Raw genomic sequence first — 25,941 nt, 5'->3', positions numbered from 1 at the left:
CACGATGGTGGTTTATACTCTTTTTTTCCAAAGGAATAAATGAAGAGCCAGAGCTGTAACAGACTGCAACAGAGCAAGAATAAAATCTAGCAGAATGCAGCAATGGTCAACACTGTCTCCTCACCAGCTGCTTCAGCTGCAAAGTAACAGATTCATTTCAGTAACACCTGTGAGTGATTATTAAAATAACCTCTTGTAACATAACAAATTTGCCTATTCAGAGAGCAGAGAGGTCTGTTTATAGCTACAACTCTAAACCTAAGTGGTGTAAAGCTGTTTCTGATGTAAAGAGCTTGCAGGAAGACATGGATTTTGCAGCCAGGAGGAGCAGGTGATTTTTAAATTTTTTTTCTAGCAATAGGAAATCTTTAGGCATGATAATAAAATTAATTTTAGGACATTTCTCAGTATCCCCATGTGAAAACTGAATGTGCATATAGACTCTGTGGTGTATGGTCATTAAAATACTAGAGATTTTTGTGTTACTTTCAAAAATGAAACATTGTAATATTGTATTTTCTGCATTATATATTATAAATATGTAAATAGAAGATTTAACTATTCCATTCACAAATATGAAGTCAGAATATTTTGATCATATTAAAGCTACTCTATTTCTTTTACCAAATAGATTCCTGCTGAGCGTCTGCAACACTTGAAGTGGCACTTTCAGCTGTAAAAGCACTGTTGGAAAATTTCACTCTAGGTTTAATAGCAGTCAGTGTTTCTTTAGCTCATGGTATTAAATTCAATCCAACTGTAGGTGGTCCTAGTTCTTGTCTTGAAATCTGGTGTGTGTGCATTAGAATGAGAGTACGGAGAGTTAGAATATAGAGATTTAGAAAAATGTAAGATATTAGAATGACAATGGTCTGTTATTTGGTCAACAACTCAAGAAATTACTTTGTTCCCTTTAGCTGTACTCTGTCCCTTGATCCCTAATGTCAAGGACTGATGGATGGATGTAATATCTGTGGAAAATACATTTTTTTAAAAATTGCTTGGGTTTTCCAATCTAGCAGCACAAAGCACCAGCTGCATAGTGGAATTTAAAAGAAAGAAAGTGGATCATCAACTTTTAGCATGAACTGCCTGTGGATCCTTTGCTTTAATTTCCACCTGAAATGCAAGTTCCCTTAGTTTTGAATTTACTACTGCACTGTGAGTGTTCTCCTGGCACCCAAGGTGAGCTTGCTTTGAAGAATTCTTAGTTCCTGGGCAGTATTGCTTATCCTCTCCACTCTGTGTCCAAAGGGCTGGGTCTGTGGAGGGAGAGCAAATGTCCAGCTCCCATCCCTGGCAGTTCCTGTCCTGGGTGTCCCATAGACCTTCCGTCACTGTGGATACATCTCTGGAATGAAAACGTGGATTTAAGCCTTTCTCTCACAAGATGGCAGCATCACTTCAGGGAATAACACCACCTGCACCAGTCAGGAGGCCTTGGACATTTGAGTATTTCCATTTTATCCAGTATGTGAAAGAAACTCTGATAGCTGTGCTCATTCGTGTTATCTGAATTTACATATCAGCATCAGGCACGGGACTGGACGGGTTTCATTCAATTGCTTCTATGTTTACGATGAAAATGATGAATTGTATTGAAATTGTGAATTGTACTGAAATGGTGTCATTATTATTGTGACTCTAGTTAATACTGTAGTTGCATTCCTGAGATTTCAGCAGCAGCATCGGGTTGTACCAAATGCACTAAGCAGAAATACCGTACAGAAATTTAATTTCAGATTCACACATTTCCCTCCATGTCCAGTGAGTGGTTTTATTCATTCAAGGCTTGATCCCACTCTCCCTGAAGTTAATGGCTGAGTCAGAATTTTAGGGTAAGTCCTGTAAGGAGATAGAAACAGCAGAAAAGAAAGGTCATTAAAGTGGGGGTTTTAATGGGGTTTTTAATGTCTTTTGCCCCCTATATAAATAATCAGGAATGATGAAAGAGCTGCTGTTTGAACCATTGGAAGCATCGACCTTCAGTTAATTCTGGGCAACACCTTTATTTTATTTTAGGGCAGCACTGATCAACTTCTAAAGGAATTACGTCAAGTTTATTTCTGATTCTAAAAACAGGTCTTACCAATTTGGCCTTACCCATTAGGAATAAAAAGCTTGGAAATAATGGAATCCTCACTGTGGTTTTTGGATGAAGTTGAACTTCCCAAGAATATAGACACATATTTTTTTTTGTTTTATTACCATTTTGCCTGTGATTTTGATTTTACAGCATGAGTTGTGAGCTGAAGAATAATACTTTCTAATTCATATGGTTGTTTTATAACTCTCTTCAGATATTCCACTAATATGACCATTTTCATTTTTAAATCAGAAAAGCATTTTTCATGACTGCCTGGAGAAATATCTCTTTTATACTTACAGTAATGAAGGAGATGTACTTTGCTATCCTGGGTAGCAGCTGTTATTGTTTAATGGAATTATTGGCTGGTGTGCAATAATATTTTAACATGAAAATATTGAAAGTCTTGTATTTTCATTTTCTTGAAATTTTTTATGCTGAGCACAAAAAAAATTCCTTTTCTTTCAGTTTTTCAAAATCCAACATGCTTAAGATATGGTTTTACTGACAAGTGGTCACTTTTTTTGCACTTCTAGGATTAAGGCAGGTTTAGTCTGCAAGCATAACTTTCTACTAACAGCTCAAGGTGTGGGACTTAATGTTCAGAGATTTCAAAATTCTTATATTTAAACTTTACCAAACTGGAATGCATGAACTGAGTATTTAATTTCTTCTTTAATGTAACCTAGGGATTTTTATTGGTGCCGTTCTCATCTTCAGCAATTCACAGTACAGCCTCCCAAACACAAACTTACATTTGCATTGTTTACTTTTGTGGCTTTGTACACATTTTCTAAAATTGCTGAAGGAAGAAAGCCATGGATATAAATGATATTGGGAGAATGAAGTCAGGTCCTTGGGTGATAATGATTGCTGAATTCTGCTCTTGCCTTCCTACCCAGCGTAGATTCTAAGGAAACAGAAGAAATGCACCTGATACCTTCATTTGTAGAGCCTGGTGCCTCCACTTCCACATATATTCTGAGATGTTGTAAGAACTGAACTGGAACACACAGACAGCAGTGTGTGAGAGCTTCAGAAAGGCAGGTTCAAACACTGCAGGTTGTTTTGGCTGCTGCAGGTCAGCACACCTCCATCATTCCACCTCTCTTTGGTTAAAAAAGAGAGAGAACACAAATATAACCTCTTGGTCACACAAAGCCTGTGATATTCTCCATGAGCCTCTTCCCTCACTCATCCTGCCAGTAGGATAAGTCTGGCTTTCAAAGAAAATTGAAAAGCATTCTGCTTTAAAGAGGAGGATAATTCAAGGGCTAGCCTCTAGCAGAAAATTGAGAGATTGTTCAAGGAAATGGAATAATTGAGGTTATTTGTGATGAAATGTGCTATTGATCACATTCAAATCCAACCCACACTGTTAAAAGTCAGAAGCTATTTTTTTTACTAGGCTGCATGAAATTAATTTCTTCTCTTCCTAGTGCATGAGAATTCTGGTTATAAGTGGGTCTCACTGGTTTAATCAGCAGTGATCCTATTTGTGGTCCTTTAATCTAGAAGTGTTTAATGTTCATGTTTAAGCCATGCATTTTTTCAGAAAGCATTTAAAATGGGTTTGGCTTTTACTGTGTTTTTCAGGGCTGGTTGGAAGCACACTTGAAAGACAGAGGGGAATGAGGTACTTCTAACCATTACAGTAGCACTTGTAAGACAAAAGCAAAACTTTCATGATGCAGCTTTTATCACGTGTTAATTCCAGAAACATTTGTGCCTACCTGACCCACAAACAAACAGATTTCATTTTTAAGGACTCGAAAGTCAGTACCTTCACATTCTAAATACAAAGCACTAAAAGAAAGAAGAGACGTAACATTACTCTCTCTGATTACTCAGAGAATGGAATAGGAAAGTAGGTAGCAAGGATGATACAGATCTCAGATGGTTTAAGGAAATGCTGAATTTTGGCTTTATACTTGTTTTTAGTATGGCCTATTTATTTTCATTGCTAGAATAGTACTAATCCAAGGTCATATTATGATCCATGTGTGCAGTTTCCATTGAATATCGTGGTAGTTGTTTGACTCTTGAAACCATATAATTGACTAGAAATTATTAGAAGAAACATAGAAATAGTTGGGAACATTTCCTTTTTCAATACTTCCCTTCAGTCATGAAAGAATTTGCAAAGACACTGTTGAAAATGACCAGATTACAGAATTTACTTCTCCCTCAGAAACAATGAAATGTTCTGTTTCAAATTCCCATCCCATTTTACTTCTCCATGCTTTAAGGATTTATATTGGCATTACAAGGACAGACAGAGATGAACATTTAAATTTCATATTTGGTTCATATCCTGATAAAGGTGCACCACTGGAAAATAGATTCTTCAAAAGCATACATAATGTTGGAATGTTCATTAAAATGCTTTTGAGTAGCTGAGTGCTGGTCAAAATTGTTGGATGGGTCTGCATTTGGCTCCTGTTTTACTGCAAATAAGAGATACTGAAATCCCCAACTTTCATTAAAAGTTTCTGACCATTATATAATGCAAATGTGTCAAAAAGACCCCAGGCTTACTCTGAGAAGGGTAAGTAGACATATGGTCAAAATGTCATTAATACTTTTGCTCAAAAATGTAGTTAGAGGAACATATGTTGTATTGTGAATAACATTGTTTGTGCTAATAAAGCAAAGGTTTTATTAGAAGTAGTCCTTGGGCCAGATTCCACTTCCTGCTATAACAGATGTGAAATAAATGTAAAGCTGAAAAATACCAGAAAAACACAAGCTATTGTTTGCAAAGATTTTCTACTGGCATGTTTGAGATTAGTGTCTGTTCCATTTGCTGTATGTGAATTTTTAAGTGGTAATATATGTGGTAACTACAATACATATTACTGAGTCCCAAGCATTGTCTATTATATTGCCTGGAAAGTAGTAGAGTAAATAAATTTCATTCTTTACACAGTACTGCAAAGAAGAAATTTGGTAATATTCTACCATTTTGCAGATGGGGGAGAATTAAATAAAGCCCAAAAGCAGGGGTGTTAAGGTAAAATGCTCAGCTGTTAATGTAGAAGAATATGTAAGTTAATTCTCTTTGTAAGTCCTCAGATCTTTGGGGTGCTTATTCAGGAATAATTCATAACAAATTAAGCAAAACAGAGGTTTGTAGGGTGTGGAAGAGCTTCTCAGGAAATGTGAGCTGTTAGTTGATACAGCAGCTCTAAGCCTTGCTAACAGACCAACTTCTTTATGGGACATGCCTTGCTGTATCAGAGCTGTAAGAACAGACATCATTTAAGGTTACAAGTGATGTATTTTATGCAAAATTATTTTTTATTATATTATATTTATTTAGAGTTCATCATGCTTGACGGGTGAAAGGTTGTAGGTGCACGCATTCAGTTGCATGGTTGAAGAAGATGTAGGAAAGAAAATAAAAGATTATGAATTACAGTAAATTGGGAGGTATTGGAGAAGAAGCTGGTGGGTCTTAGAATAAAAAGGAAGGTAAATTAAAAGTTGTAAAGGATTTGCAGATAAAAATGAAACCAGGAGAAAGGCTGAGTGAAGGGAAGAATCTGCATGAATCCCAAGTAATGGAAGGAGCGGACAGAATATATGAAAATATGTGATTGGATATTTAAGAAGCTTTCAGTCTTTAAAATGTAAACTTAACTGGGAGAAGTCTTAACATCCCCTAATCCATACAGGCTGTTTAGGACTCCATACAGTCCTGGGGAAGAGCAGATTATTTTGTTCCATTGTGTGCAGGCCTCTGTGCAAACCACACAGTAAGGAATTGCAGGAGGGTTCTCAGCAGGCTCGGAGCAGGAATAGGAGCTGCACTTTTGAATGCAATGGTTTCGTTGTTTATAGCTGGGCTGTTACAGAAATCCAAGATTATAAATATACCTGTCAGGGAAAGATACTTACAATGAATTTTCTCACAGGTAACAAAATTGAGATAAAACACCTGACAGTATCCTAACACTTCATGTAAGTAGGCTAAAAAAAGAATGTGCATTACAATCTTCTGGGGGCAGTTGTTTCTTTGTTTCCTTCTCAAAGCCGTGTGCACTGAAAAGCAGAACTGACTTGGAGTGTTTGCAGTAGAAGGAGCAGCCAGAAGAGAAAAGGATGTTTGTGTCCTGCACTGGGTGTGGAAGGCTGTGTTAGCTTCCACCATTATCAACAGCAAGCTTATGTGGTCAGATGTTATTCAAAGTTATTGAAACTAAAACGAGGTGTAGGCTCAGAAAACTTCTCTGCAAGACACAGAGCTGTGCTACATATGCAGGAAGAGCTTTTGTAATTCCAGTCTCAGAGGGGAAGGGAGACGTGTACAAGCGATGTGTATTGATGGCACTGCCAGCAGCAAAAGTTAGCAGGCAGCAGGTTTTGTGGAGAATATTTGAGGTAAGATTGGAAGAACAATCAACTGGGAAACAGAAACCTTGACTGTGTTTTAAAAACAAGCACTAACAGCTGCTGTGAGCCTAAAGCCTTTAACTGTGTTTTTCTGATAGACTAAAAACTCCCCAAACCATCCAGTACCTGAAGTAACTTCCAGTGTAATAGCACAGGGTAAGCAGATACCTCTCATTTACAAACTGACTTCACAGTTCTGAGACATTGCTGCAGAGCATTAGGTGCAAGACACAATGTAGGCTTGTAACCATCTTTGTAACGTGCTAGTCCCTTGCTAAGAAATGAATTGGTATTAGAAGACTGTAACACATTTGTGATTTCTCTTGCATGAGTAACATGCAGTGGTGAAAGGTTTGGATGGTATTAGCTCAGAGATTGCTGGAGGAAATCCCCAATACCTTTTGCAATAGTATTTGCATAAAATAATGTGAAATTCTGTCTTATTGCTGACATACTGAGTTAAGAGTTACTAGCAGGGTCCTGACACAAGGTACTTGATATTTATATGGAATATAAAGTGGAGTTTTTTAAGAATTTAACACTTCTGGAGATAGTTTCTATGTGTTTTCCATATTACTTAGTTCAGTTCTGAAATATACTGCTCAATGGCATTGAACTATGTTCTGATGTGTTCCTTTGCAGGTGAAGAAATACACCTTCTAACTAACCAGAAATGCAGTGGTAGAACCAAAAATTCAACTTAGTTCTTTGAAACTTGTTTCAAAGGCTTTGCAGACTGCATTCTGCCTTCATGGCAAACCTTGCCTTTTGCAAATGTTGTCTGACTGTAGTTGAGTAGGATGGTATTTGTTAAGTGTTTGAAATGAGCAGGGAGGTGCTTTGAAGGAAATGCCCTGTGTATTACAGAGTTTATGTTTCTAGCTGTGGAGACAGTAGCTTAACAAAGATTGTGTGAGTATTTCTGGTTTGGTTCAGACCAGCTGCAGATGGGACACCATCAAATACATTGTTTAAGCAGGCTATAAAAACAGCCTTGCTAAATCTGAGCAGTGTGATGATTCCAGCGGGCTCGCTGAAATGAGTTATTTTTGGCAGGAAAGAAAGAAGATAGGACTTGGGATGTGCACTGAGAACCTAATTTTCTCTTTTATTTAGGGAACAGGAAATGAGAAGCAACATTACAGCTGAGGATAAAGCTAGCATAAAACAATGGGGATGAAAAACTAAGATAAAACTGACCTCTTCAGGGGAAGAGGCTGATAGATGTGTCTGGCTGGTGTGGTAAAGAAGACATGATGAGCAAGTTTAGGGTTATTTGGGTTGGACTGAGGTCTGAAAAAGGTGACCAGTGAGGTTCTTGAGGAGAAAGGGGGGAGTTTTGTTTAGCTCTTACATATAGTTCCTATATAACATTTTGTGCTTTCTGAGGTCCCTTTTTAGAGCATTTTTCCAGATAACATTTTTTGTCCTGTTATCTTGTGTTTGGAAGCCATGTGTGAAATTTTGATAGTAATGAAATGCCTCCTGTTAATTTGAAAAACAGTGATAATGAAGTTTACTGATTTCCACTATTCTGTGCTATTGAATGCTCTTGAACTAAGCCATTAGTAAGGATGACAGAGCTGGGATTCTGTGCTCTATGCAATGTTTTCATGGCTAGTTCAGCACTGCTACTGAATTTGTAAACAGGACAACTGAAGTTATGAAATTAACTTTGAAGTAGAGTAAAAGGCTAAAGAACACAGGATTTGAAAATGGATGTTGACAAATTCGAGGAAGGAGTTATATGACTGGCTAGGATGTTCTTGCATGTTTTAAGTGGATTAGGAAGAGCTGTTAAAGTTTTGGTTTTAATCAATTATCTTAGTTGAGGATTGCCACTAATTACCTGAAGGATCGAAGAATTTTTTTCCCCTGTCTCTCTGTCATGTGTTCTTTTTTTTTCATCATTACAATTTTTGTGGGGTTTGTTTGTTTATTTGTTTTTCTTTGCTAGGAGCTAAAGATGGGAGTCTGAACATGCCATACTGTTATTCCTATGGGAAATCTTAATGATCCTGTTTGTGTTTTCCACCCATGCTTGGCAATGCCATCTGGCGTGCAGTGGCCAGATTTGAGGGGAGTAAGGAATTCTCTCCCACCCTCTCATCCTTGTTTACACTGGCAGAGGCTGTTGGGATCTTTATTTTTCCATGCTCTTCTGTTTTATGGAGTAAAGTTCACTTGCTGAGCTTAGTTCAACTGCTTCACTGTGGTTCCCTGGCAGTGTGAGACCTGTAGTGCTGCTAAATATATTTGCTCTTTATTTCTGTGGGATGTCTGGAGGGTTTTTCTATCCTTTATACTAAAGATATACATTACAGGCTATGAGTGTATTTCAGCTGCTTTGTATGTATGTGTGGATAGCATGGGTGTGATTTTCTGTTTTAATTTAGAAATACTACATAGTTTAGGACTTCAGGGTGATCAGGGTAGTCCCATCCCATCATTTACACCCCAATTCTGCTAGGAAATGTCTCTGCTACAGTCACACAAGCAGCAAAATCAATATTGTGCTTTAACCCTGAATGTATTTAAAATTTTGCTTTGAAAACCTCAATCATTTTAGACTATTTCTTTGCTATGCAACACTGTAGGCTGTACACCCTCAATCTGGTTCATAGGACTGCACCAGTAGTAGAATCAAACTGTTTAAAGTCCGATCTCTCCATGATTTAGAGTTTTCAGGGGGGAAAAAAATAAAGAGGATCTGTGATCTTGGAACCATTGCCCAAAAGGTGTTGAAAATCGAGTAATTCTAACACTTTTGTTTTTCAACAAGATCAGAGCACTCCCAGCCTTTCAAATACCTTTCCATGTGATTTAGATTAATATGCAAATGTGAAAGCTTTGAGCTACTTGAATATTAATTACTTTTGAAATATGCTCCTATTGAGATGTTTGAACATTAAGGACAGTGAACATTACGTAATTGATAAGAATGGCTCATTAGTTAAAACAGACTTTGTGAGGTTGTTGATGAATGACTTGAAGTCATATTAATTTGTCAATGATATCTGTCAGTACAGAGTTACGTTGGGAGGTGTAAGGTGGTATTTGTGTGTTGGATAGGAGGTGGCAGAACACTGATAGGGCAATAGCAGCTCTGCCAGTGTTGCTACCTTCATGTGCAGTGTAATTTAGGCAGAGATGGGGGAAAGCAATGATTTTTTTGTGCTCTCCATTCATCAGTTCTATTTCTGTTTTTATACTTTGCTTTCATTCTCTTTATAAAAGTCATAAATGGTATAATCTGACAAACTTCTAATGTGCAGCTGTGCTCACACAGGGAGTGTGCTGAGTGTGAGCAGGAGAGACCACCTCTGTCATGCAGCTCGAAACAGGACACAAGGGTGGATTTATTCATGCATGACATGAAATCCTAACGCTGCTCTGGCTTCCTGCAGCCACCATGTGTGACCTGGAGCTGAGGAGAACCTGTGGTACAGCACCAAAAATGTCTCAGTTCCAAAACCTAAGTGAGAAGATGAGGCTCAGCTGACCACCAGTGAATATGAACCTGGTGCTCAGTAAAATGGGGTCTTTAGTGATTTGTTCACTAAAAGCATAAACACTGATATGTTTCCAGGCTGAGGACACAGGACAAAATGAGCAGGAAGAACCTATGTTGCAGATCAGGTGTAATCAGATGATTTCTCTGTAATTTAGTCAGAGTAATTGCTGTTGAAAGGGGTACCTGGAATCTGAGGAGTAGCAAGCTCCTCTCTAAAGGACTGTCAGATATAAGGAGGGAACTAAAAATGTGACTGATGGCAGAGTGTGGAGATAACTGCTGTCACTGGCGAGCACGGAGGTGGCCCAGAGGGGCCATATTCATGTGAAATATGGCTACACAGTGTCTACACTGCTCACTTCAGAGCAGGGATGCATTTGCAAGAGAAAACTCTTACATCACGTATCTATTAGGTGGGTCAGATCCATTGGTGGGCACCAGCAGGGAAGAAAGGAACTACGGATACTCAGGACCTGAGGAACTGATGAGCAGCCAGAGGAAAGAGCCCACTTATACATGAAGCAGTTGCATAAATTAACACCTGCACTGACAGAAGCTTGGGGCCAAATTCCTGCGTCCTGTGGGAGTGCACAGGTGTGGGGTGTGAGAACACAGAAATCAGCGTGGAAAACCTGTTGCCCACCTGAGAGAGAGCACAGGGAGACAGAAGTTGCTTCCTTCAGTGCCATCAGAAGAGATGGATTATGGGCAGGAAGGAGTCAGATATTTCTCAGCCATTTCCCTGGCGAACCAGAGAAGTGGTATTATTTGACTTACGTACCAAAACCCCATACCTGAGAATGAATAGATGTGTTACTTTAAACGTGTTTCAACTGCATCACTGCAATACATTTTGAACATACAGCTTGTGGCAATCTCTGTAGAGATGCAGAAAAGGATTCAACTCTTGAGCCTGTTTATTGCTTTTATCTGTGATGTTACATTAGAAAGAAATTGGGTAGTGTAGAAATGCTTTTATAATAAATGACTACATCCACAGTATAAGGTAAAGCTGGGAGATAACATGAGGATTCAGAGCAAGAAGAATCAGAAAAATGCATAGCAGATGTGTAGTGCATACTATGATGGGACACAGATGTTTTTCTTGCTTCTTATTTCAAACTAAATGAACTAAAAATCATACTCTGAATCAGGTAAGAATAAAGTGCTAATGCTGTGCAGCTGTCCTTGCTGAAGGATGGCCTTTGTCTCACATAATTACACTTAAAGTTGTATTACAATGGAGCTGTGTACTAATGGGATGGTTTGGCCATAAATCCAGAAGCCATACTGAGGCCATTAGAATGTTGAGGGTGTCCTGTGTAAGCCTCCCTTGCACTTCCTGATCACCCTCTGGAAGGAAGCCAACGAGGTGCAAACAACCATTTGTGAGAAAATAAGAGCCAGACCTGTAAGGGTCACACTCCAATGTAAAATATGTATGGATTTATCTGTGGGAGTCATTATCAACATACCTCAGTGCTGCTCTTTACCTCACTGTGCACACCAGCTCAAGTGGAAAATCAAATGACAGGTTAATGCTATGCATTTGCAAAACCCCTGTGAGAGGAGCAGACACTGTTGCCCATAAATATAAACCTCTTAAGAGGTGAAGATGGGTGAAGGTGAAACAAATATTACTGTACTTAACAACAAACTGCTCTTCCTCCTGAAAGTCAATTGCAAGGCCTCTATTGGCATTAATGGGGGAAGGCTTGGCCTGTTCATGATCTGTAGAGGGGCTGTACAAGGAGCTCTTCAGGGTTTTAAGTACAGAAATAAAAATTTAAAAATTTTTAAAAAAAGGAAAAAAACCAAAAAAACCCAATCAACCAACTAAACAAAAAACCCCAACAAACAATCCCCCCCACCAAAACCAAACCAACAAACAAACAAACAACACCCCCCCCCCCCCCCCCAAAAAAAAAAACAAACCCAACTAAACAAAAACCCAACAAAATACCACAAACAACCTACACACTGTTTCTAAAGTGTATGGTAATGACATCTGTATTAGAATTAAAAGGGGGCTGGGGAAGGGGTTGTTGATACTCTGTTTATTCCTGCAGGAGAAGTCATTTAGTGGAGGAAGGTGAATTTTGATAACTGGCCTCGGTGCACTGTTACCATGGTGAGTTGCAAACAATTCCTCTCTGGATTCTGGTGGGTTTGTGCATTTGCTGAAGTTAACGCTGTTACTGAGTGAATTATTTAGTTCAGTATTCCTGGCTTATAATTTGTTGGTTGCAGAATTCTGGGACTAAAGTCTCAGTCTCTGAATGGCTGGCTCCTGATAAATCAGTTTGAAGTGAAGTCTTATGCTTAAATAAGCATCCTCTGGAAGGTGTGAAATGTACCAAATACAGGAAATGGAAAAGAGCCTCTGGCATTGCGTGAGATTTTTGAGTGTTCCTGACTGTTTGCCAAGGCTCATTCAAAGTAATTTGGAAGGGTTACTTCCTAATAGTTCATGGGCAGTGACCCATATAAGAAAAACTTCTGCGACTCCACTTGTTTTACTTACCTAAAAGAATTTTTGGAAAAGGGCCTGCTAGAAACAGATTTTTATGCACATTGTATTTATATTTGCTGCCTTCTTGCTTTCAGATAACTGGGGTGGGAGAGACTAACCAGATAAGGTTTGAGCTTCTCTTTTTGGAGAGAGGAACCAGGATCTGAGCTGGAGAGCCTTAATCCACAAAGATGCAATTAAAGGTAGAAAACAGGAGCTGTCCATACAAGGGAAGAAAAAAAAAATGGAAGCAATGAACTGTAATGTTGATCTGTTCTAGGGCTGGAAGCAGGCTGACAGACAAAAATCCAATTTGGAAAACAGCTGGACACATCTCAGATTCTCGGTTAAGGCACAGACTTTAATCCCTAAGAGAAATACAGAAGTTTGTCCTGAAGGCAGCTATCCAGTCTGTAAATGCACTGGAGTTGCAAATAGTAGTGAACTTCAGGGAGCTGTTCAGTTTTGGTTTATTGTTGGTAGATTTTCTGCTATCTTTCCAGATGCAGGAACAATTTGTATGTCATTCTGCTCCTTACACAGGATATTGTGTCACTCGGACTTGGTGAATCACAGAATTTGTGACAGATCTGTGGAAGGATGTGCTGTCCTCCTTTTGCCTGGTCACTCCATGGCAGTGTGGAAAAAATGAGTTCTGACTCAAATGTTTGTGTGGCACAGCTTGGGAACGGATTAACAACGTGCTGCAGTAATTGGCTCTTTAGGGCTTGAAAGTGGGAAGAAAAGAATAGGTTTTGGCTAAGTATGCTCTTGATAAGCTGAGGAAGCAGATATGTAAGTGAAGTAATACGTCCTGCTGTATAGAACCTTGTCTGGACACACAGCTCTTTAATTGTGTGTTCTACATGATTGTAGGCAAGGAAGTCCTGATTCAGGTTTTCATCTCTTTACATAATACAAAATGGTGCTGGGTTTTTTCTTACTTTTTTCCTAGGCAAAAGGGCACATTTCTTTCCTAGTAAAATATTTAGGATATTATACATAACTTCTCAGCAATGCATAGTTGTCTGCATTAAAATGGAACTATGTCAGTAATGAATGTTGACCTGGAATTACAGCCAGTATGGTAATGAAATAAAGCCCCATTAGATTTAAGTAATTTGCAAATTGAGGTTGTTATCAGTTAATAATGATGTCCCCAGCTGATGTGAGGAAAGGGTTGTGCTACTCAATCAAATAGGAAGTAGGACTTGTAAACAGATGTAACTAGCATAAATGTTAAATTATGGATTAATTTCATACATACATTGCAGTAAATCCCCACTAGTAGACAGTTGTCAAGACTGCCTAGAAAACTTGGCTACATTTATGTTCAATGTGATCATTCTCCTGCTCTTGTTCTACTTCTAGGAGAGCTTTAAGTAATTATTTTTGTGTAAATTCCAGCAGTACATCAGTTTATTACAATGCTTGTGTTATTCATATATATATTTGTAATTAACCACAAGTTATTCAGGTGCTAAATAGGTGCATCAGCTTCTAGGTCACTTTTGACTTTCTTAACTAGAGCCTTACAAAAGAGTAGGCATAATAAACCATATTTGAAAGAAGATTCATTCAGGGTATCCCCTGAGTTTTAGTAAATGTGTATTTTTACCTGAAGGAGATGTAGGAGAATCAAAATGCATCACAAACCCCTGTGAACCAGGAGTGTTTCGCCCCCTCTGTATAATTCTGCTTGTGCGCTGCTTAATGTTAAACCAATGTTTTGTTGCCACTGGGTTTCCTCTGACACAGGATTTGACCAGGGACCTGTGTAACTATAGAGCATCTGCTCTGTTTCTTTACCTCCCTTAATTAAAATCAGATCTATTTGTTAGGAAACATTGTGGAAAACCTAGAGGCACCAAAAGGGAGCCTCCAATACAGAAACTCTCTGCAACCCTCTGGAAACTTTGAGGTTCAAAACACTGAAAACCTCTGCAGTTGTGGTGAAGCAGAGTATCAAAGAACAACAAAGTCACCCTGATTTGTCAGTAATTTGCAAGTAGCTATAAATAAAACCTGAATTCTCTTATTGTGTCAACTGGGGTCCAGTAAAGCATTTTATTTTCCAAATAGAAATTTATCCTATAGGGTGACTGATTAAATATACCAGTCAAACAGCTTCTTAAATAAGAAATACTTAACTGTTCTTTGTCTCTTTCAGTAGCTGTGACTTTTGAAAAATTTTGTCCATATTTTCCCCCAAGAATGACATGATATTAATGGTACAAAGCTTGGTTGGATGACAGTGCTACCAAACTGTCTGAGGATATAGTATGAGTGCCACACAGGCTTCCTGCTAATGCACCAGTCTCTGTAACTGCAGAAATGCTGATAGGAGTGTGCTGCCTTTGACTTCTCACCACCTCGATGTTTGTGGATTCACTTAGGCCTCCATACAGAGTGTTTAAAATGCTGCTAAATCAGAACACCTCTTTCTGAGTGTCTTTACAGCTGTGACAATGGGCTGTAATCCTTTTATTCAGTAAGGATATTCCATTGTAGAGTTGCCTGTGAGTTACTGGAATGTGGTTTAACATTCTCTCTTCTAGTTTGGAGTCAGACATCTGGCACTGACTGGTTGTCTGTAAACAGGACATGATGTTTCCTCAGCCACACACCTTTTCTCTTGGCACTGAACCCTATAGCTGGGAGGTGCAGGTGGAAGAGGAATTTGCTTATTGCCAGAGGGAGCTGCAAAGGGGAGAAGGCTGAGCTAGGTGATTCACAGGGGGGTTGTTTTGGTTTTGTTAGCTTGTTTCCCCTAAAGGGCTGCCAGGGTCATGTGAGGGCACAGGGGTGTCCCCTGTCCTGGGGGCATCAGGCACAGCATCATTGTCCAGGCAAGGGAGGGACTGTCCTGCTCTGCTCTGAGCTGGGGCGGCCTCACCTCCAGTGCTGGGGGCAGTTTTGGGTGCCACAAGAAAAAAAAGACATGAAGCCGTTAGAGAGTGTCCAAAGGAGGGTCATGAGGATGGTGAAGGGTCTGGAGGGGAATCCATAGGAGGAACAGCTGCAGGCACTTGTTCTGTTCAGCCTGGAGGAGACTGAGGGGAGACCTCATTGCTGCCTCCAGCTTCCTCACAAGGGGAAGAGGAGGGGCCGGCATTGATCTTTTCACTGTAGTGACAAGTGACAGGACCTGAGGGAAGGGCATAAATCTGTGTTAGGGGAGGTTTAGGTTGGATATCAGGAAAAAGCTTTTCACCCAGAGGGTGGCTGGGCACTGGAACAGGCTCCTCAGGACAGTGGTCACAGCACCAGCCTGACACAGCTCAAGAAGCCTTTGGACAATGCTCTCATGCACATACGGTGATTTTTGAGGTGTCCTGTGCAGGGCCAGGAGTTGGAATTTGATGATCCTTGTGGGTCCCTTCCAACACAGGATATTCTAGGATTCTAGGGTTAGAGTACTGAACCATCTGCTCCTGCTCAAGGTGGACCTAGCCTGGGATTGCAGCATTCTTCTCCTGAGAGTTTGAACTTCCAGGCTAATGATCTGTCTCTTTCCTTTAGACTTCTGTTCTTTGGAAACTGATGATAAAGCAAGAACTTTAACTCTGAGAAAATAGTTGCTGTTGGGGTATTTGCTTTAACCAGTATTTGAATGGTGAAGCTGAGGGGCTGGTATGTCATGTTTGACTGGTCACTTCAGTTTGAAGTGAGGATGGAATCACTGAGTCTGGCATAAATTGAGGTTATGGATGAACTGCAGTGAGTTAGGGAAAAATTCAGTTCTACTTCAAACATTTTTTCTCTCTGCATATGGATGTGTATATTCTTTAAATATTAACTATGCTCCATATTATAATAGTCAAGGATGACTGCTGATAACCATTCATCTTAAACTTCCTTTCATATGGTACAAGAAAAACTTGCTAAAGCTCTATTTTAAATTATTAATATGAGATTACATGGCCAAACAGTTCCTCCTTTTCTCTCATGCCTGAGCTTCCTAACCTGACAGCAAGACAGGTGGCCTAGAATGACTGTGATGAAGGAAGCTTAATCAGAGGCAAGGGGTCAGTTGGAGTAAAATTAGACAAATAACCAGGGTTCAAGGATATGCTTAAATGAACTGCACAGTTTGCACTATCTGTTGGCAGTTATTTTAAGATGCATAAAGCACAGAGTCCACAATGTCCTAATTTTGCAGGGATAGGCTGTAAAGATCATAAATTCTATGAAAGGGGTCAGGCTCTAATTTATAGGTCTGATTCAAAGCTTGCTGAGGTCAATGAAAACCTCTTCTATTAAGTTTAGTAGGGTTTGGATCATATCTTAAAGAAAAAAAGTGTATTGAGAGACTGCTAAGATTAAGTGAGAGAAGTAAATTTTCCCAGGATAAATGCACTTTTCATCTACCTATCATTGAAACAGGAAAAAGCCTGTTTATAAGACTGATAGGTTCTCACAGTTCCATTTTAATTTATTTCAAAATACAGTGAGCCTAGTGAGTGAAGAGGGGGATTATTCACTACCTGCTGTTATACAGTAAATGGAAATGCACCTTTGCCTCAGTGATCCAGGTGAATAGAATATTTGGGAAGATGTCTCCTGCAAAAATGTCCTTCTCAGTACAGAATGAACCAGAAGTACTGTTGGGATTATTTAGTCCATTGAATACACAATCCTGTAGCTGTCCTCTGGCTAAAAGCACAAGATTACCTTTTCTGCTGATGAAAATGAGAGCTGCTCCACTGACATTTTGAGCCACATCATCATGTTGTGCAAAGGACTTGGTCTGGTTTTCTCTGCTGCTTCTGTTTAGTTGTAAAGGTCCCACTCAGGATTTGGGCTGTTTGCCATACAGAAACCAGTGTGAGATGTCTGTGAGGAAATGCCCTGCACCAGTCATTAATGCTGGTTTGCATCAGCTGCCTTACAAAAGAGAAGTGGTCCTTAAATCAAGCACCAAGATCCTTTTAAAAGAAGGAAAAATGGTCAGTTTTGAGTTTGCTCCTCTGCAGCAAAATAGAAATGTCAATGCTCCTACAATCTTAGGCCAGGACAGGCTTTGGTAAGGATAATGGGACATAAGTGCCTTTTGTTTTGCTGTTAGTGAGAGTAAATTGTATAGCTGTCAAGTTGTGGCACGTCCATAAGTGCTGAGTAAAACCTTTGCTGGGAGTGATGAAATTAACGTGCCAAAGGAGAGGGAAGAATGCACATCCATCAAGGGAACCTGGGAGGATTCAGTAGCAGGTTTAAACCAGTACAGAGGCCTTGGCCATCTGCTGAGGACATGTGTGGACATAATTGCACAGAACAACTGTCGTTTCATTTTTTATAAAAGCACCTTAGTTTGCAGGATGCTTGCAGCTGAAGGGAGCAGCTTCTCACTCCCTCCAAAGGAGCAGCTTCTCCCTCCAAAGCCCATGTCCTAGAAATACCTGTATGTTCTTTCTTAATGGTCAGATTCAAACAGCTTGGTTTATTTGAGGTTCTCCCACGGTGCGTAAGAAGTTACATCCAGCCTGTCCTGCAGAGGAAGCTGAAACCCCTGGCAGTTTTGCATTGCCAAGGTAGCTCAGAGTTTATCACAGAAGTACCGAGATACTCTGAGCTGTAAGGATGCTCCCAGAGCTTTGTTCTTGTGCTCTAAATCACTGGAAGCTATGGCAGGATGATATCTGCATTTTGTGGCTGCCTGTCCATTGTTTTTATTACAGCAAAAGGGAGCGTGAGCTTGGATCATGGGAGTGTTGCCACCCTTTCCAGGGCATGTCAGAGCTGCAGAAGCCACAGAGATGCATTTGCAAACAGATAAAATTTAATAGAACCTAATGAATGCTGAGGACATTTTTGTATGCTCAAATACACCTTAATGGATGATTTTAAGTGTTTGAATTCACAAGTGGCAGCAGTAAATTTCATTCACCTTTTTAAAGCAGGGATATTTTCACCCAGCTTCCTAAGCACGGACACAGTTTTAGGTGGAAGCTCAGTTTCATCTGGTAGGAATAAAAAGTAAATATCCTATGCCTGGTCTCTGTCAAGTGATTGACTGTTTCCGAGCACGGGGTGTTTGGAAGTTGTTCCCAGTTGCTGGATTTGTCACAGTGTCTTTTCTTGTTTGTGATTTGTATAATGAAAAAACAAACTAGAGAGATGAGGGTAAACAAGTGAAATAGTATTGTTTATCTCATACTTTTGCATCTACATTTTACATTCTGTTACTTGGGTGATGAGTTTTGGTGTCTATTTTTCTTTCTTTTGGAAAAGAACATGTATTTGCAGAGTCTGAGGTTTTTCAAAAGCAGATCCATTGTAAGCACAGGAAATCTATTAAAAAATGTTTAGAGAAAAAAATTATATGGCTGGAGAAAATGTCTGGGAACACTCTGAGATAAATGTTTGGGGGTTTCTATTTTACTGTCTTAGCAGATTTTGCTAGTGCCACTTTAGCTTTAAGCCATATGATTATATCAATTTAGCTTGCTAAAATGGTAATATGTATAGAGAGATGCATAAATTCTAAAATCATCAAACCATTTCTCCCGAGATTCAAAAGTGAGTCAAGAAGCCAATGACCTAAGGCTCCCTTTTTTTTTTGTAGGTTTTTTTTTTTTGTTTTCCTGACATTTTTCTTTGAGGTTGCACTAGAAGCAGTTCTCCTAGTTCTTGAAGAGCTCCAAATATCACATTTGTACTTCACAACATACCTGGGGTTATCAGGAAATGTTTTTCATGCTTGACATACTCTTTGTCACCATGTGCAGAGCCAGATGGAGTCCCTGTCTGAATGGGAAAATATGTCCCCACACCTGGATCTTATGCTGTGAGCACAGGCTGTGTTTGATGGGAAAGAGAGGATGGAAAGTTTGCCTAGAACTGCCTCTGGCAATTCCTCCCTGATTGTATTGCTCAGTCATGGCCAGTTTGGAGATACATTTATGACTTCCAGACTGCATCTTGTTTTTTAAATACTCAGGCAGTTCATATTGTATAGCTTTTCTTTTTCATGAACTTTCGTTGTGGAAACCCTTCCTGATGTCAAAATGAACCAAATTCTGATTCTAGTCCCATTCTTTAGATTCCTAGGATACCATCTTTGTTAAAAACCAGGAAATACACTCTGGAAAGGTTTGCTCTGATTCTTAGGGGCAAAGATCTGTTATGCAGGCTGATTGTCAACTGCTTAGTAAGGACCTCTCCCGCTATCTCCAGAACATTATTTGCTGTTTGCCCTTGGAGATGCTGCACCATTGGACTGTAATTCAAGTATTGTATATAGACTGGTTTCTCATTCCAAGACACACCTGCTAATTTTTCTGTTCTTGGTACAGAAACAGGGAGGAAGCCTTTTGGTCTGATCCAACCTGATTTAAATAGCAAAATAAAAATCTTTCACTAGGCACTGTCTAGAATTATTTCAGTTTTCTTTGTACTGCTGATGGTGACTGAAGTCTTTGTCAAGGCTTGCCTTTCCATTCTGGTTAAAGCTGTATTTAAAAACCATGTTTAAAACATCAGCATGTTCTGTATTTATAGCTATTAACTATGGCATCATTCCAAGTTCTATTTTAAGACAACTTTTGTTCAGTTTCTGTGCGATGCTTCAGTTTCCCTATCCTCCCAGTGCAATGGGGGCTCCTGCTCCTCTGCTAGATTTTTAAGTTCCCTGTAAGCAGGTGTATATTTATCATCTGGGTGATTATCTAACATTGTTGAATAATTGCATCTTTTAATGTTTAGAAGCTAAAGCTGCTCATCACGCTTTTTTGGTATTAACCTCTGTCTTGTTGCTCCTTTAAGAAATGATACCTTGCTTCTCCAATTGTTTCTAGTACTTTGGTATTGGGGTTCTTTTATTTTTCGTCTCAGGTTTCCCAGGACATAAAGATGGCATATTTTTATCTAAAATATATTCCAGAAACTTGCTGATGAGGTTGTGGTATGTATGTTTGTGCCTTCCCACAGGGACTATTTTTGAGCTAGAGGTTTCCAGATCAACTTACAGAATAGACTCCAGATGGTCTGGAATCCTTCTTTAGCAATCTATAGCTAATTAAACATTCAGCACAAATGACTCTGTTTTTAAAGCTGAGCACAGTCTTTCAGAAAAACAGCATATTGATCTTTAGCTTTACTTTTCATAATTTCTTTTGTTTCATTACTTAGTGTTTCTCATTGCTGGTCCTTGCATCTTTGTTGTGTGGCTCAGGGGCCTCTGTGAGGCGCCTTGTATCTTATGTTTCAATCAATAAAGGAAATTAATAAGACCTCTGTGGGCCATTGCTTTTTTTTTCTCTAAGTTACTATGAAGGGGAGAAAATAAGGTTGTGCTGTGGCCTATATTTGTAGCAACTTCTACTTGCCAACTGATCTCATGGAACAAGACAAAGGGAAGGTGGAGTGGCTTGTGAGAACAGCATTCTTTATTTTTCACGGGCTTGATTTGAGGTAAAATACAAACGAGCTGTATGCTGGCCTAGACTAAGCAGTGTTATTTTTGTACCTGAGTGCAAACAGCACAGTACAGTTAGTACAGAGACTATTCCTGGCCACCTGTAGTCAGAGAGACATATCAAGGAACAAACTCATCTCCAAGGAGCAGGTTCTGCTCCTTAAAGAACAGGATCAAACTGGGGCTCCCATGAGATTTTTCTGTGAAGCATTCAAATTGGGATTAAGTGTTATCCATTATTTATTAAATGGTGGAAGTTATTAAATGCTGAGCATTATTCATTCCCTTCTGGAGGTACTGTTACAGGAATGTTTCCTCACTGTTCTAGAGCTGAGGGGCCATGGCATTGTGAGAATATTTTTACAGTGCAAAACCAGGCAAATATCAGTTAAAGGTAACAAAAACTTTTTCTGCATCTTATATACCCAAAGATTGTTCATAGCACTATCATTATGGTAAACCCTTGAATAAAGTTTGGTTCAGATTAACTCTAGATTTGATTCATTAAAACAGTTTCAGGCTTCTGGGATAAAGTTAGGACCATGCTTATTAAATATTTCGTTGATTAAAAGCCAGTGTATGTTATTGTTACATGTATATTGACTTAGTATTGGAAGTGATATAAATTGGCTTTAAAAAAAAAACTTAGGAATTATTTTTAAAAGGTCTTAATATATGAAAAAATATATCCCTTATAAATGTGACAATTAAGTTGGGGGTGGGGGGTTTGATTGTTTAATAGAGCTTTGGTTCTAGAGGCCTATGGGCCACTCTGTGGCAAATGAAGTTATCTATGAACAAAGGCTCTTCCAGGATCTGATTCAAAGGGTATTAAAGGCAGTGGGAGGCCCCTGGCCCTGGGAGTTCAGAGGCTACATGCTGTTCTGGGACTTCTTTCAGGTTTACTCTGAGAGTGAATTTACCTAACTGGAAGAAAAGAGAAGTGTGAGAGTAGCTGGAGGCAAATTCAGACATGTATAGAAACAGGTAGTGCTCAGTTTTTAGTGTAAGTGAATGCAGGCTGGACTCCATAAGGTTTCTGGACTTTTCAAGTTACGACATTGCAGTTGAGTTACTTTTCAATTAAAAATTTAATGTACTTAACATCTTAAAACTCATTGGGTGAGATCTGAAAATTTATGACCTTAGCCTAGAGCGTATTTTAGTCAGTAGTCTTTGGAACAAATTCTGTTGTAAATAAAACATTACAGTGATATATTATGAAGGCAGAAAAACTTTTTGCTGTGGCACTGCACTACTGAAACTTAAACAGTCTTTTTTTTTTTTACTGAAATGGGTTTTCTCTCTACTCAGGAAATGTGTGAAGAACTTCCCATTGGATCAGAGTACAGGCAGCGAAGGATTCTCTGGATACCGAATGCTGGAAAAACATTCTGTGTACAGGCAAGCAAGGAAGGCTTCTCAGTTAACCTCTGTGGGTGTCAGGAGCCAGTGGCCAGGATTTACTGCATCAAATACATGGTAAACACAGAGGAACAGCAGCACAATGTATTGACTTGGGTGTAATTGTCCAACTGTTTTGTTTTCAGGAACCAGAAAGGGGTTTTGAGGGCAGGCAGAAAGGGGTCATTTCTCTTTTGTAATCTATCTTCTTTCCATCATGTCCACACATGTCAAGAAAAACACAGTATTTTATGGGACTAAAAAAAACCAAAATCCCAGAAATTGAAGCATCTCTCCATCTCCAGGTCCCAGAAAGGCCAGAGATGAAGCTAGGAGAGCTAGAACAACAGCTTTTAAAATAGAATGGAGAGAGATAAAGTTCTCAAACTGCCTCAGAGAAGTCTGGTTCAATGTGCTGCATTGCTTATCCAGCCTAGAGCTAATTTATTGTTCATATTGATTGCAGAAGTCAATCAGAATCCTCTATGTCTATGTGCACATAATAACTAATTCCTAAATGAAGGCTTGCTTTATGTACACCTGCAGGTACACAAATACACTTTAGGTGTGTGGTGAAAGCTGATGTCTCAACTCACAAATGGGATGCCTCCAGGATTTATTTTTAACTTTTATGAGGAAAGGAGAATTACAAGAGGTGTGGACAGGTGAGTTAGGTAAGCGCCTTCAAAAAGAAGCACCAAAAACCAAGTTCCTCAATTAGTGCTTAAATTAATTTTGCTTTCCAGAAGTCTTTAATTGCACTGGACTTTATAATCAGGTGGTCCACTTTTGCCTTATGTTCATATTTCTTCTATGTTTGTGTGCAATGAAAAAGCCTCAGTATTAGATTTGCAATGTGTAATGCTGACGAGTCCTATGAGGAAAAATATGACAAGTTTACATCAAGTTGGTTAACATGATAGGTCTCAGGAATTACTGGTGAACATTGCAGACAAGGGTATTTGCTAGTATAACTTCCCTTCCTGTGGGTGCTGAAATATTGGTGTATGGGCTGGGGTATTACAGTAAATCTTAGCAAGCCTGAAAGTCAGCAGCTCAGTGTGGTGTGATGTGCTTGCAATGAATCTTGTCATCTGTAAATCCAAGTTCGCTCTCCTAAAGGTCAGAACTGCCAGGACTCACTGGTGCACCTGGTATTAACTTTCATTATTTCCATTGGCATTGAAAGAGGATACAAATCATGAAGTGTTTCCAAAATTAGATACAGTATTACAACCTCTCCCAGGTCCTTGAGTCTCTGCTATGAGTCATTTCTTTTAGTGTCTGTTTCAGCTCACGGTGGTACGAATAGAGCCTGTGCTTGTATCCCATTCCTGATGAGATTTAGAAATTGAATTAGGCACAAAGGGTGTATTTCACTCTGGGCACCTTCATCCTCTCAGCCCTGCAGTTGGGGGAGCAGTGGTTCTGTAGAACTCCCTCTGACAGACCATCAAATAAGTGCTTCTCACCTATGGTGGGGCTGAGCTGTTTTGGCTTGACTTCATCCCAGTGATTAGAATTATGTCCTCCTCACTAAGCAGAACAAGGCTTAATCACCAGTGAATTTCACTCTTCTGAGTGAAGTTGGATTGCCACTGAAAATCCTAACTTCTTCCTTACTTCAGTAGTCTTCAACTTCTAATATTTTTTCTATAATTCTTGACCACCTCAAGACAAAGTTGACCTCTTCATGTAAATCCTGAGGTACTGCCTGGTGTGGCACATGCCACTTGTGAAATCATCACTGTTGCCCTTCATGTGTGGATAGCAACTAATAGACAATAAATACATTGGTTTAGTTGATATGTTCATTTTAATAATTATTAACTTAAAGCTTGATGGCTATATAAAAAGTAAAAGGAGCATCACTAGTGCTGTTTTGCAGGTTAATATCACATGGATCTGCAGAAAGTTTTAAATAAAGTTATGTATTTTATTTGCACACTATCCACAGGATTTTGTGGCATATTCTGTTTTGATTGTGGGTTTTTTGGACTGTACTGGGCAAAATTAGATGTACACAATGGTCTCCATAATATTGCTGATCCGACAAGGCGTAAGTACTCTGTCACTGATGTATGGGAACATATTGCTGTTCTGTATCTCTAGCTAATACTTAAATGATCACAGAATTGTTTCATGGAATGGTTTGGGTTGGAAGGGACCTTAAATCTCATCTAGTTCCAAGACACTGCTGTGGGCAGGGACACTTTTCACTAGACCAGATTGCTCAGAGCCCCCTCCAACCTGGCTGTGAATACTTCCAGGAATGGGGCATCCACAATTTCTCTGGACAACCTGTGCCAGTGCCTCACCACCCTCACAGGGAAGAATTTCTTCCTAATATCCAAACTAACCCTGCCCTCTCAGTTTGAAGCCATCCCTCCTAGTTCTACCACTACCTGCCCTTTTCAGAAGTCCCTCTCCAGCTCCCTTGTAGCCCCTTTTAGCACTGGAAGGTGTTGCAAGGTTTCCCTGGAATGTGTTCTTCTCCAGGCTGAACACCCCCAGCTCATGGTGGTGGTGTATGATGGGCTGCCAAGCCTTTCAGGGCCAGTAGTAAACATCAGGGAAATACTACTGTAGGGGATATAAATAGCAGCTTGTACGTGTAGCACCTGTGACCACATGATTCTGAAAGAAGCATAAAATAACCTTGTAAGGCTTTTAGGGCAGAAAGCCCAAGTACTTCCAGTATTTGAAGTATTTATATAACCATTAGAAACAGAATTGTTTTCTTTGGGTGTCTTAAATGTAGAAGCAACATCTCTGATGTTCCTAGGAAGTGCAGCTCTACCCTGTATGCCTAGAACAACCAGGCAGTAAAAGAACAGTAAGCCCCAAAGGCCTCTCATGTAAATGGATATGGATGTGGTGTTATAACCAGGGTATGAGCTGGGGCTGCCCAGGGTCCCGGACACAAATGTTCTCCACTGAGTGTTCTTCCCCTGTAGTACCCTCTAACCAACAGTGGTGCTTCATCTTGTCCAGAAACTGAGCAAAAATACAGCAATTTCACTCACTCTGTACAAGACTGGGGAAAAAGCTTATGTCTACTTTTCCCAACGATATCCCTTCTGCAGTTGCTAGGGAAAAAACCCAACAAATCCCAATGCTGTCTTTTTATGGTAGTTTCGTATAATTTTATATTAATAATTGCTATAGTTCCCTAGGCATTAACACCTGTTTGGCTTTTATGAGCCAAATAATTGAATATGAAACTGAGCTCAAGTTGCTGAACTCTGCTTGCCCTGGTCACTGATTATCATTAGGCTCAATGGCTCCTGCTTCTCAGAATGTTAAATTAGTTCTGAGCTTGCCCAAGCGGCGCTCACTGGGATGACCCCGAAACTTTGCATTGGATGAAATGAACAGACCAAACAGCTTTAGCTGGTTGCTTTCCACGTCTTGAGGAACTGCAAACTGTCAACAATGCAGAGGTGCATTGATGGAGCACTCTGTTATGGATGTCACAGTCTGGAATGGTAATACACTGATTATGTTACATGCTTTTGTATGCTCTGATGTGCACACTAAGTCACAGCTCTTTTAAGAATGTGTTCCAGTACATTACCTTAAAACCCTAAAACCTTGACCATGTAAAACCTCAT

The 25,941-nt window shown here is 39.5% G+C and overlaps 1 long non-coding RNA gene across 3 annotated transcripts in view; it reads left to right on the top strand.

Moving 5' to 3' along the window:
- The window catches only part of LOC121668137, a 45,718-nt gene that overhangs the window by 12,359 nt on the left and 7,418 nt on the right, over positions 1-25,941 (top strand). The window contains exons 2-4 of one of the 3 annotated variants that reach the window (XR_006017264.1): positions 12,065-12,126; positions 22,238-22,405; positions 22,874-22,992. This is a non-coding gene — a long non-coding RNA (uncharacterized LOC121668137). Of the gene's footprint in view, positions 1-12,064; positions 12,127-22,237; positions 22,406-22,873; positions 23,002-25,941 lie in introns of all 3 variants that reach the window. The other 2 variants (XR_006017262.1, XR_006017263.1) reach the window with 2 other exon arrangements.

The sequence above is a fragment of the Corvus kubaryi genome, unplaced genomic scaffold (genome assembly GCF_017639235.1).
Source record: "Corvus kubaryi isolate FWS band 111438036 unplaced genomic scaffold, C.kubaryi_AGA036_p1.0 37384, whole genome shotgun sequence".
In the NCBI taxonomy this organism is placed as follows: domain Eukaryota; kingdom Metazoa; phylum Chordata; class Aves; order Passeriformes; family Corvidae; genus Corvus; species Corvus kubaryi.
This window is presented reverse-complemented; position numbering and strand designations above follow the sequence as displayed.